Raw genomic sequence first — 13,060 nt, forward strand, 5'->3', positions numbered from 1 at the left:
AATGTTTGGCTGAGTCTAGGTGGGAGGGGTTAGGATGTAGGGAGAAATGGGGGACTGGAGGCCTCAATAAGGGCTTAGGGCAGGGATTAGGAGATTGACCATAAGGCCAGAAGGCTGTGGTCAAGCTTTGCTGCATTCTGTACTTTCCAAGGTAGGTTGCCCAGAGTGGTAGGGAAGACTCTGAGGGAGGGGCAAGTGATGCAGATTCGGGGAATATTAGAGACAGGAAACCCTCTGAGCAGCTGCCCAGCCAGGCCTCTTAAATATAGGGTCAAGGAGCATCTAACACACTCTTAGAGGCTGTGGCAGGCACTCTGGTGTCTTGTTAGTAGCAACTGCCTGACTTCTCCCCATTCTCTTCGTGGCTAACTCAGGTTTTTGCTCCCTCCCAGTTTCTGCATATTGCCTTTTCTCTAAGCATCTCCACTTGTGTGTGTCTTCTACCATGAACAGCTCTCCGAGTGTCACTAGTCCCCAGAGCTTTGGGGCCAGGCTCCTTGCAGACTATTGGTGTGTGGCTCAGCATCCTATCCTGATCCAGCCTGCTCTAGCCATGGTGGAATGATCACATGGAATAAGCATGGTGACCGGTACTGAACGAATGATTCAGTAAGGTGGTATCATAAGCTCTGGGAGTCTAGGAGGGGCTCCCATTTGGGCAGCTCATTGAGGCACCACCTGGGAACTCCAGGATGATGGCAGGGGTTTGTGTGAGGGAAACTGAGCTGGGGTCAAAATCTTTTGGGAGGAACAAGATCTGCAGTTCAGAGAATCAGGAAATAGGCCAGAAGCTAAGAGAGGGATGACTAGTGATTCTGGGGCCTTTTCCCTCCTGGGTCTCTCTACAGGGCCTAGTTGGAACCTAGAGGAAGAATTTTTTTTTTTTTTTAAAGATTTTATTTATTTATTTGACAGAGAGAGACACAGTGAGAGAGGGAACACAAGCAGGGAGAGTGGGAGAGGGAGAGACAGGCTTCCTGAGGAGCAGGGAGCCCGATGCTGGCTCCATTCCAGGACCCTGGGATCATGACCTGAGCCAAAGGCAGACGCTTAACAACTGAGCCACCCAGGTGCCCCTAGAGGAAGAATTTTAGGGAGGGAGACAGAAGATAGGCCTTTAGAGCCAGAAAGCTTGACCCAATTTAGGAGGGAGCATAAGAGTTGTGTATAATTGTTGATTCAGTTTCTTCCCACTTTCTTCTTAATCCACTCCAGTGTGGCTTCTGCCTCCATAATTTCTTAGAAAAGGTTATGCCTTGGTATGAAAGGTAAGGAAGTGGAGACAGCTCTTTCAAGAAGTGGGATTGTGTTGGGGTGCCTGGGTGGCTCAGTCGTTGGGCGTCTGCCTTCGGCTCGGGTCATGATCTCAGGGACCTGGGATCGAGCCCCACATCAGCCTCTCTGCTCGGCAGGAAGCCTGCTTCTCTCTCTCCCACTACCCCTGCTTGTGTTCCCTCTCTCGCTGTGTCTCTCTCTGTCAAATAAATAAATAAAATCTAAAAAAAAAAAAAAAAAAGTGGGATTGTGAATGGGAGGAGAGGTGATAAATGTAGAGGAATGTGGGATACAGAGAGTTTTTCAATTTTTATTTTAATGATTTAGAAATTTGAGCATATTTATAGGTTAATGGAAGAAGCTAGTAGAGAAAGAGATTAAAGATGCAAGAGACTGTGGATAACTCAGAATGAGACTCTGTAAGGGGTAAAAGGGAATGGGATCCAGAGGCATGGAGGTATGGGCCTCCCAAAGGGGACAGGAGAGAGGACTCCCTGTAAGTTTCCAGGGAAGGAGTTGTAGATGGGTGTTCATGAGGATGGGTGTGGAGGTGAAGGTGGGACATGAGGGAGTTCAGAAGGTTTCTATCTCCTCTTGAAGCTGGAATCCAGCTCTGCTGCTGAGAGTGGAATGAGGAGGCTGGCGGGAAGGAAGTATGAGATAGTTGCAGGAGAGAGAACCCGAGAAGTACAGGAGGATGACCAGGCAGGGTTAAAAGCCCAGCTGAGGCTGGTGACCATGAACTTGTAATGTTATCAGTCAGAGAGTGTGAGCTTCAGCAGCATCCATAGGATAGGTGAGGACTCAGAGAAATCACTGTTGCATTCTTCCAGACAGGTAGAAATGATGCAAGAATAGTGAGGAGACTAGCAAGATGTAGTGAAGGGTCAAGGAATCCAAAGTGGGCCAGGAGACAAGTGAAGATAGAAAGGCGTAGAGGTCAATGTCCTGGAGATCCACATGAAGATGTCTGGGGTGGGGTGGGATGAAATGGAGTAGTTGAGAGAACTAGAACAGGGCACTGTCACTATACCAATATCTAGGGCTGTCATACCAAAGTATCACAGACTGAGTGGCCTAGAACAACAAATTTGCTGCCTGACAGTGTTGGAGACTAGAAGTCTGAAGTCAAGGTGTCAGCAGGGCCATTTTCCCTCTGAAACCTATAGGAGAGTCCTTCCTTGACTCGTCCTAATTTTTTTTTTTTTAAGATTTTATTTGACAGAGAGCACAGGCAGGGGGAGCGGCAGGCAAAGGGAGAAGCAGTCTCCCTGAGCAAGGAGCCCGATGACTCGGGGCTCAATCCTAGGACCCTGGGATCACGACCTGAGCTGAAGACAGATGCTTAACCAACTGAGCCACCCAGGCGCCCCAGACTCATCCTAATGGCTGTTTTGCCATCAGTCTTTGGCCTTCTTGGCTTTTAGATGTATCACTCCAGTCATTCATCTTCACATTTTCTTCCCTTGTGTCTGTTTCTATGTCCAATTTTCTCCTTTTTATAAGGAAACCGGTCATATTGGATTAAGGCCCACCCTAATAGCCTCATTTTAATCTTGATTACCTCTGTAAAGATCTTATTTACAAATAAAGTCACTTTTTCCAGGACTGGGGTTAGGACTTAAACATATCCTTTATGGAGGGACATAATTCAACAGTAGCTAAAGGATGAGATGGAGGAGGGTTGGTTTGAGAGTTCTAGGAGCTGACTGGACTTGGTTATGGGCATGAGAGTGGATAGCTGGGTGGCCTGGAGGGAAAGTCACTGAAGACGAGGTTGAAGAATTAAGAGGCTGGGGAGGGTGACAGTGTGTGTGTTGGGGGCAGGAGTTGGGCATCAAGGTGGGTAATGGAGTCATCCAGGATGGAATGTGCTGAGCATTCTTACTGCCTGCTTTAGAGGTGGCATGTAGGGTGATTTTGTTAGCCTTGAAATGGGGACTTAAGAACACAATATGGGGGCACCTGGGTGGCTCAGTCGTTAAGCCTCTGCCTTTGGCTCAGGTCATGATCCCAGGGTCCTGGGATCGAGCCCCACCCACATCGGGCCCTCTGCTCGGCGGGAAGCCTGTCTCTCCCTCTCCCACTCCCCCTGCTTGTGTTCCCTTTCTCGCTGTCTCTCTCTGTCAAATTAATAAATAAAATATTAAAAAAAACACACACAATATGACTGGAGGGTTTATATACCTTCCCCGTGCAAGAAGGCACCAAGTCCTGCCAATTTTGCTTCCTAGGTGTCTCTCCATTCCCATAGCCTCTGTTGTTTTGTGCCCCTCGTTATCTTACAACATTCTCCTTACTGGTTTCCCTGCTTCACTCCCTTCTGAGCTCTCCTCCAAGTTCCCTTTGTTTAGAATGATCTTCTGCTAGATTCCTGCATGGCTGTCTCCGTCCTCCTTGAAGCCTTTGCTCAAATGTCACCTCAGCAAGGCCTTTTCTGACCAATCCGTTTAAGATTGCAGTCAAGCACTTCTGCGTTTTGTTTTTTTTTAAGGATTTTATTTGTTTAAAAAGAAATAGAGAGCATGTGCAAGCATGAGTGAGCAGGCAGAGGGAACAAGAATCTGAAGCAGACTCCACACTGAGCACGGAGCTCAACACAGGGCTCAATCCCATGACCAGGAGATCGTGACCTGAGCCAAAACCAAGATGCTTAACAGACTAAGCCACCCAGGTGTCCCATCAGTCAAACACTTGATTTCCCTTCCCCTGCCTTTTTACCCCCCTTCTAAATATATCTTTAAAATAGTGTTTTTGTTTATTGTCTGACTCCTCCAGATGAGAATGTAAGCTTGGAAAGGGCAGGAATCTTTGTTTTGTTGATTAATGTAACCGAAGGATCTTGAACATTGCTTGGTACATAGTAGGTGCTTGATAAATATTTAATGTAAGAATGAATGAATATTGAGCCTCCAAGCATGTGGCCACACCCAGATCTGTCATTCTCCCTCAACCGCCCCATGTCCAGATTAGAGGACAAAATCCAAATTCATTCACTGGATGGTGTTAAGGGACCCCCTTGTTTGGTGACTGCCATGCCTCAGCCCATCTTTGGCCCAATGCTCTTGGATCTGGGCTCTGGCCACACTAATGCCTTACTCTTCCCAAGTGCCATGAGATTTTCTGCTTCTGAGCCATTTTGTCTGCTTGGAACCCATCAAGACTGTTGAAAGAACACTAGCAGTGAGCTCTGGGCACTCCCTCCTGAGGACCTTCCCTCCTCACCACTCCCCCCCCCCCCCCCAAAATTTGGGATCTGGCCTGATTCTGTAGGGAACCTCCAACTCCCACTTTGGTCCTTGCACTGGGAAGGTGATGTTTGGCAGCACTTCTGAATATGGCCACAAGGTGGCAGCATTTACAAAGGGATAGCCCGTCCAGTTGCAGGGTTTGTGCAGAGGTTCCCAGGAGCTTCAAGACAGAGAGGATAGCCTAGGCTTGAAATTTGGCCTTCAGTGGGCACATAGATCTCTCGTTTGTTCAACAGACAGCTAATGATTACCCATAATGTGACAAATGCAGCCACTGGCTTCAGAACCTCCTACCCCAAGAGGGCTATAGCCACATATACAGATAGTTTCATATTTGGTATGATATGTAGAGAGATTAGGGCAGTTCATTAGACTTCAAGAGTTCAGAGCCCCTCGTCCAGTTTTTAGGGACAAAGCTTCAAAGAAGAGGAGATGATGCCTGTGTAGAATCTCAAAAAAGCGCCAGAAGTAAAAAGTGAAAAGGACATTTTGGGTAAAGGACAGGCATGAGCTAAGGTATAGAGGTGAGAAGGGCACAGAGATCATCACTGGAGCATGAAGTTCGAGGCAGGGAGTGTGAGGAGTGAAGCTCTGGGGTGGGTGGGGGCCAGACTGGAGGGGCCTGAGTGCCGGGCCGAGGAGCCTGGACTTTTTCTTGAGGGTGATGCAAGAGTCACTGAAGGCTTTAAGGAGGAAATGCTGTGGCATATCAGACTGGTGTCCTAGCACTCTGGCTGTCACGGTGCAGAAAGTGGACTGGGGGCACAAGGCAGGAAGGGCAGTGAGGAGGTTTCTATAGGGATCCAGGGAGAGACGGTGAAGCCAGAATGATGGCTGGAGCCTTAGAGAAGCCCCTCCCAGCCCACAAGAGCTTTCAAAGCCTGGCACTTTGAAAGAGTTCTTGGCCCTATGCACTCTCTTCACCACCATTTAAGCCACCTCAGCCCTTCTGTTTTGGAGGCTCCTTTTGGATCTATCTTAGCTCCCCTGGTTATTCTGGTTGGAACCAGGGTCTCTGTCAGTTTCCATGTGAGGCCCATGGTGTCCTCCGTTCTTTTGGTAGATCCGTCAGCCTTCAGCTCACACTACATCCCAGCTTCCCTCAGTGTGATCCTTTCATCCACCTCCTTCTTTGACAGAAACAACAGCTAGAAGCGTGACTGAGGGGCCTCCTCCACCAGGGCTGTCACTCCCTGCCATGCCCCCACCCCCATGCGTGAGTGTGCATGTATGTGTATATACATATGCATGTGTACCATTGACAGGACTGATGTTGAGGGACAGGCATCTCTGGCAGGCAGAGGGGCATCACCTGAAGAAAGGTCTGGAGGTAGGAAAGTACAAGGGAGTGTTTGGGGAACAAGGGGGAATGTTAGCAGGGTCTGGCTAACCTTCGAAGTTGGGCCTGGAGCCATGACTGTGTTCTGCAAGCAGGGGGCACCACAGCCAGGTTTTGAGCAGGGATTGGGAGAGTCACCTTCATTCACAGTCTCATGAATATGCACAGAAACCTGTTGAATTATGCAGACCGAAAGGATGTAAATGTATATGCAAATTTGGTGCTGCCCTCCCTGTTGCTATGGAAACCAAAGAATAGCAAAGAGGGGCCCAAACCCTGGGGAGGTCAGGCTGGAGAGACTGGAGACCAGGAGGCTCTCCTCTGTCGCCTGTTTTACCCTTTGCTGCAGTTTTGATCATTTTCTTTGCCTTACTCTTTGTCTCCTTGTTCTCTCTCCATCTCTCTGCCCCTCTTGATCTTTCTGTCTCCATCTCTCTTTCTCCCTCCTTTTTTTTTCTGTCTCTCAGTCGCTGAGTTCCTGTCTGTCCCTGTCTGCATATCTTTGACTCCATGTCACTGTTGCTCTATGACTCTGAGACAGTGTTTCTCTGTGACTTCATGTCTTCCCCTATCTTTGTGTCTTAAATTGCATGGCTCTCCCTCCTTCTGCATCTCCCTGTCTCCATGTCTCTGACTCACATCTTTTTTTCTCTGCATCTCTATTTTTGTGTCTGACTCCGTCTAATTGTGTCTATTTCTTGGTCTCTCTTCCAGGTTCTCCCCCCTCTCTTTCACTCTGATTTTCTTTCTCTCTGAACTTCTTATTCCAATGCTTGTCTCTGTCTGATGGGAAGGAAAGAAAGCTGCACATCTGTCCTTGCCTGACGGCCCAGCTGCCTGCATGTTTCAGGTCCGGCCCCTGGGAGCGTGGGCATAGGATCCCCGTGACAGGCCCACGCTGGCTGCCAGTACACCAGGGCTTCTGTTCCAGCCTCTGCCTACTGTGTGACCCTGCCTAGTGTTTCTCTTTCTGGATCTGTAGTCTCATCCCTCTCTCCGTGAATCTGGTGGGCATCCTGAGGCAATGATGTGTAGAGAATAGGGAATTGAAAGGTAAGTCTTAGTGGTTCACCCACCTGGCCCTCTGCCTAAGGGCTGACGTGAGGGGTCTGGCTGGGGTCCAGGTATGGGGGTGTCTAGGACTAGTTGAGACCAGTCCTGGCCCCAGAGAAGACTCCTTGCTGAGCCACAAAATCAAGCAGCAACCTATCCACAGTCTCTATCCATGCTCCTGTCTGTTGCAGCCTTAACCATCCAATTACCTGTTCAGGGTCCTTTGTTTGCCTCTCTGTCATTGGGTTTATATTTACAGAGCATCTGTTCTACACCGTGCCTCTGTCTTCACAGATCCACAGTGATAGAGAAATAACATCTGGACTTTTTGCATCCCCCCGCCCCCAGAAGGTGCTCTTTGGTCCAGGTGGAAGAACACAGACTCTTCAACCCCCATAGCTTCCTATCCCTGGTGGGCTCATTTGGGGGTGTAAAGCATATGCAGCTGCAAAAGTCATGGATCAAGGTTAGGAGAAACAGAGACACAGAGATAAAGACAAACAGAGTTAGAGACAGTATGTCTCCATACCGGGTTTGGGATGGGATATGGGAAACGAGGCAGGACTCAGGGTGAGGGTGGCCCAGAATGTTTGGAGGGCAGGTAAGCCACCCTATGTAGAGGTGGAAGGCTTCCCCCTTCAGTCCTGGGCTCTGGGCAGGTTGCCTTACCTCCAGGCAGGCACTAGACATGGGGGATCTGGCTTGGGCCCAGGTGTGGGGGCAGTCAGAGAAGTCAGGGCAAGTCCACCTTGCTCCAAGAGACTGCCAAGCTGAGCTCCCAGTTCTCTTGTCTCACCAGAAAGGACACAGACATGATCACTCTTCCCACCGACTGTGATTCACCCATGTTCAGGCCCAGGCGTGATCCTGCTGTCAGAGAATTCCATGTTTGAATTAAAAACCTCCCTGGACACCCCACCCCACCCCACCTAGGCCGGTTGTGCCAACAGGGTTGGAGCAGGGTCAAACAGGGCTGTCTGAGGGGCTTCTGGCAAAGCCACACATGGGGAGAGAAAAAGGGATCAGGGAAATATGGAGAGTGAGAAAGATGGAGAGACAGAGGATGATGTATATACGGGGAGGTGGAGGAAGATAGAGGAGACATAAAGACATTGATGGGGAGAAAGCCAAAGCCAGCAGTTGAAGGGGGGTCTGGTGCCCACCAGGCTAGTGCTGAACACTTGACATTTGAATCTTCACAACAGTCCTAGGAAATAGGCACTATTATGATCCCATTTCACTCCTGAGGTAATTGAAGCGCAGAGACATGAAGTCATTTCCCCGAGGTCACAAAGCCAGTAAATAGTGGAGTAGGTATTCAAACTCTTCAGTCTCACTGAAGAGCCAAGAAAAGAGACAGATATAAAGGCAGAGGTGGGGACAGATTCTCACACCAGCACTCACGGGAAATCTGGGAATCCTGGAGTCATCAGGCAGCTGTGCAGGGGAGGGCCTTCCCACAGGCCAACAAGCATGCAGCTTCTCATTCTTTCCATCAGAGACAAGGACTGTGACAGAGAGAGACATAGAGGGAGAGAGAAACGGAGATCTCAGAGCAGGGAGAGAGATGGAAGGAGAACGCCAGGCCACAGAATTCCTTGTCAGACCTTCCTCCTTCCTGCCAGGTGTGCGGCCTGTCCTGCCCCTGATTCAGATCTGGCCCAGCCAACGCCTTGCTTTGGTGGGGCCCAGGCTTTGAGATTCATTCTTTCTTCCCCACAGATTTACCAAGCGCCTACTAGTAGAGAGGCACTCCTGCCCCACATTTCCCACCTCTTTCTCTTTCACTATTGAGAAACCCTTCCCACTGTCTAATCTCAATCCCCTAAGATATGTTCTGCAATAAAGGATCAAGATTAGAATTTGGGGACACTTCAATATGGAGGCTTAGCCTAGCCAAGCACAGAGAAGAGGTCCCTAAGGGCTGGCTTCGGGTGCCTTCTGGTTGGAGGCCCCTTCTAGTTGGTTTGGGGAAGAGGGTCATGGCCCAGCTGGTGGGGCCCAGAGAGCTGAGCTGTCAGCAGCAGGGAGGATAGGGTTGAGAAGAAAACCAGGAACTATCCTGAGGGAGCCAGGGAGTTGGCGTTATGGTTTCTAATGTCTTAACCCTGGTTTCAATTACCCCCAGGGTCCCTGGGGTTCCCTGGCTATTGAGGGCTCCCAAGCTTGAGGAATGCTGAGGACCCTCATGGGAATGCCAGAAACTAGAGGCTCAGGGATAGGAGTCTGGGGGCAAGGGAGTTTTCCATCGTCTTCTTCCTGGTGTCTGGAGAGAGGCCCCTAGACCTAGCAGGGCTCTGGGGACAGCAGGGAGGCTGGGGAAGGAGAGGCCTACACTCTGCTCACAGGCTTCTGTGGAGGGTCTACATCAGCCAGCTCCTTAACACCAGCTTGGTCCCAGTGAGCTCAGCCCAATCCTGGCTGCTAAAGCCCAGAGCTCTTTCTTGGCCTCACCAAGCTCCTTTTTGGTCTTGTGACAACCCTGACTCCGGCTTTCCTTCTGTCTCTGGGGCAACCACACCTTCCCTGCCCTCTCTGTTTTTTGTTTGTTCGTTTCGTTTTTTAAAGATTTTATTCGTTTGTTTATTTAAGAGAGCGAGTGCACGTGTGTGCTCACACACCATGCAGAGGGAGGGGCAGAGGGAGACTGTGGGGCTCGATCTCAGGACCTGACATCATGACCGGAGCTGAATTCAAGAGTCAGAGGCCCAACCGACTGAGCCACCCAGGTGCCCCAGCCTCTCTGGTTCTCAATCATGGTTCCTAGGGCTTCACCTCAATCTGCTCCTCCCCTCCCCCCGCCCCTTCATCCGTTTCTCTCCCTGCTCTGTGATCTATCCTGTTATCTCCCAGCTTGCTCAGAGTGCCCGGATCAGTCTGAGACTTTGATGAGTACCCACACAACCTGCAAGAGCCAGTTACAGGGGGCACTGGGAGCTGCTGAACAGGGACGGCACACTGCCAGCCAGGCGGCCCCCTCTCACCTTCTGGGTTCTCCCCATTGCTGTCCCTGCTGGCCATCAACCCACAGACCCTTCAACAAGACACCTCAAGCCCCAGCTCTCTCCAGCTCAGTGAATGGCACTATCATCCCCCAAGTCACTTATGCCAAAACCTGGGAGCCACCTATGCTTTTGACCCTGGGAGTCACGATGTTCCCCCTGGGTCTGGCACACAGTAGGTGCTAACACATTTCTGTTGAACTGAACCTAATTCCATTTTCTCTCTTGGACTCCCATCTGCTTTTTTTTTTTTTTTTTTAAGATTTTATTTATTTATTTGAGACAGAGAGAATGAGAGACAGAGAGCATGAGAGGGAGGAGGGTCAGAGGGAGAAGCAGACTCCCTGCCGAGCAGGGAGCCTGATGCGGGACTCGATCCTGGGACTCCAGGATCATGACCTGAGCCGAAGGCAGTCGCTTAACCAACTGAGCCACCCAGGCGCCCTCCCGTCTGCTTCTGTCTGTTTCCCTGGGACTTGGTGTTTCTGGCATTCAGTCTTCAAATCTCTAATTTTTCTCTGTCTTCTGAATCACTACAATTGAGGTTTTTTTTTTTTAAGATTTTATTTATTTATTTATTTATTTGTTTGTTTGTTTATTTTAAAGATTTTATTTATTTGACAGAGAGAGAGACAGCGAGAGAGGGAACACAAGCAGGGGGAGTGGGAGAGGGAGAGGCAGGCTTCCCGCCGAGCAGGGAGCCCGATGCGGGGCTCGATCCCAGGACCCTGGGATCATGACCTGAGCCGAAGGCAGACACTCAACGACTGAGCCACCCAGGCGCCCCTAAAGATTTTATTTATTTATTTGACAGAGAGAGAGATAGCGAGAGCAGGAACACAAGCAGGGGGAATGGGAGAGGGAGAAGCAGGCTCCTGGCCGAGCAGGGAGCCCGATGCGGGGCTCGATCCCAGGACCCTGAGATCATGACCTGAGCCGAAGGCAGACGCTTAACGACTGAGCCACCCAGGCACCCTACAATTGAGTTTCTGAGGAAGAAGTTGGGGCCTCTTTTCTTTCCTCTGCCCCTGCCCCAGGGAATCACAGGCTGGCTGGAAATGGAGCTGTGGGAGATGAAGGGAGGAAGCCAATCTTGGGGCCATGTGGCCCTCAGTCCTATTTGGAAATCCCAGCCCCGTTATCAGGGAGGCAGCTCGACAGCAGGCATGGATCAAAGTCAGACTCTGGGCTGTCGCTGGAAGGAGACAATCCTTTGAAGACATACGCCTCCTCCATGAAGAACGGGGGGAGAAAGGGATCAAGACCCACTGGAGTGGAAGGGTAGGAGGGACTTTGTGCTTTTGAGCAGGGAGTTAGTTTCATGCAAATTTTTACAACACAAAATGAAAAATTGCATCTGTGATTTTGCAAGTCTGTGCCCCTGCTCCAGCCTTCAAACACACTTAGTGTCATAATTCCTAGTTTCTCTGTCCTCTCTTGTCCCTCTCCCCACTCCCCCTGATCCCCTCTGGATCCTCTTCTCTCTCCCTGACCATCTGCTGCTCTTTCCAAACTTATCCCAGACCCCAGGATCACTGGGGGGAGGGTCCTTAGAAGAGCAGCCATTGGACTAAGTGTCCAGGGTCTGTTCTCTGTGTATAGGGTGATACAGGGATTCCTCTGTCATGGGAGCAGATGGAGATGAATCTGAGTGCCCACTCTCCCTCCCTCAAAGCTCTGTTCTCTCTTCAGCCTCATGGCCCTGCCCCAGGTCGGGCTGGAGGTCTCCCTCCTAAGGTAACGGCAAACACCTCTTCCCTGGCTGCCCCACCTTCAGCCTTAGCCTTGCCCACCGACCCATACAGCAGCAGCCTCAGGGATCTGGTGATGTTCCTCACCTGCTTTCTGCCTTTCCAGGCCTGCGTGGCCTTGGCATCAAAGGCACTTCAGGATGTGGTCTCTGGCTGTCTCAGTCTGTCTTCTGGGTCTCTGCTTAATCCCTTACTGGATACCAAACCCTCTTTCCCACCCCTTGAGGCTGTAACCCATTCATGTAGTTTCCCTTCCCTGTGCCCTGGGACTTGACTCCTCCAGGTCAATGCTGTCCTGCTTGCTTACATCGTTGATTCATTCATTCGATATTTCCTTAAATCTAGTTCAAATGTTAGGAGCACCTGTTCTATGCCAGACCCAGCTCTAGCTGCCACAGGGCTGCCTTTATGGAGCTCACAAGTAACTGGGTAGTTCAACATCACACAAATTACCGTAAGGAAAAAGACTATGGCGCTAAGGGAGAAGACAAAGGGGCTTAACCTAGGCTTCTTTTAGGTGACATTTAGGCTGTCACCTCTTGCCTAAGGGGACCGTGGAGTCAAACACAGCACTCTCACATGGACAAATTGTATACCTACCTATTTTGTTTAGTATCCATCTTCCTTGACTAGAATGGGAGTTCCATGAGGGCAGGGGGTGTTTAAACTTTTTTCTTAGACAAAAAGTAAGCGGTAAAGTTCACAAACCTTAAGGGTACAGCTCAAATTTTGACATATGTGTCTAAACTCTTGGAACCGCCCCCACCCCACCCCACCCTCAACAAAAGTAAGTGCAATTCCAACTTGTATCACCATAAATGAGTTTGCCTGTTCTTGAGCTTTACCTATAAATGAAATCATTTAATATGTACCCTTTTGTGTCTGGTTCTTTTTTTTTTTTCCTTTGCTCGACATTTTGTCTGTGAGCTTTATCCATTTTTTGTTGCGAGTAGCTACAGTTGGTTCTTTTTTATTGCTGTAACTACATCGTAATCTATTCATCCATTTGGGTTGTTTCCAGTTTGAAACGATTAAGAATAAAACTGCTATGAACATTCTTTGTGAGGTAGTAGGGTATATGTATGTTCAGCTTAGTAGATCCTGCCAAACAATGTTTCAAAGTGGTTGTACTAACTTATACACATATCAGCAGTGTGTGGACTTCTAGTTGCTCCACATCCTTGAGAGGGCAGGGATTTTTGTTTGGTTCACTGCTCTGTTCTATCACTTAGATCAATGCCTGGCATATAGTAGATGCTCAATATATACTTATTGGCTGCCTTATGAAGGGGAGGCCATCAACATTCCTGGGGTCCTGTTCTGGCTCTGGCACTAACTTGCTGTGTGACTCTAGTCAGGTGACTCCCCCTCTCTGAGTTGTTTCCCTGT

This window comes from Mirounga leonina, unplaced genomic scaffold (assembly GCF_011800145.1).
Source record: "Mirounga leonina isolate KUSES-001 unplaced genomic scaffold, KU_Mleo_1.0 Mir_170, whole genome shotgun sequence".
NCBI lineage: Eukaryota > Metazoa > Chordata > Mammalia > Carnivora > Phocidae > Mirounga > Mirounga leonina.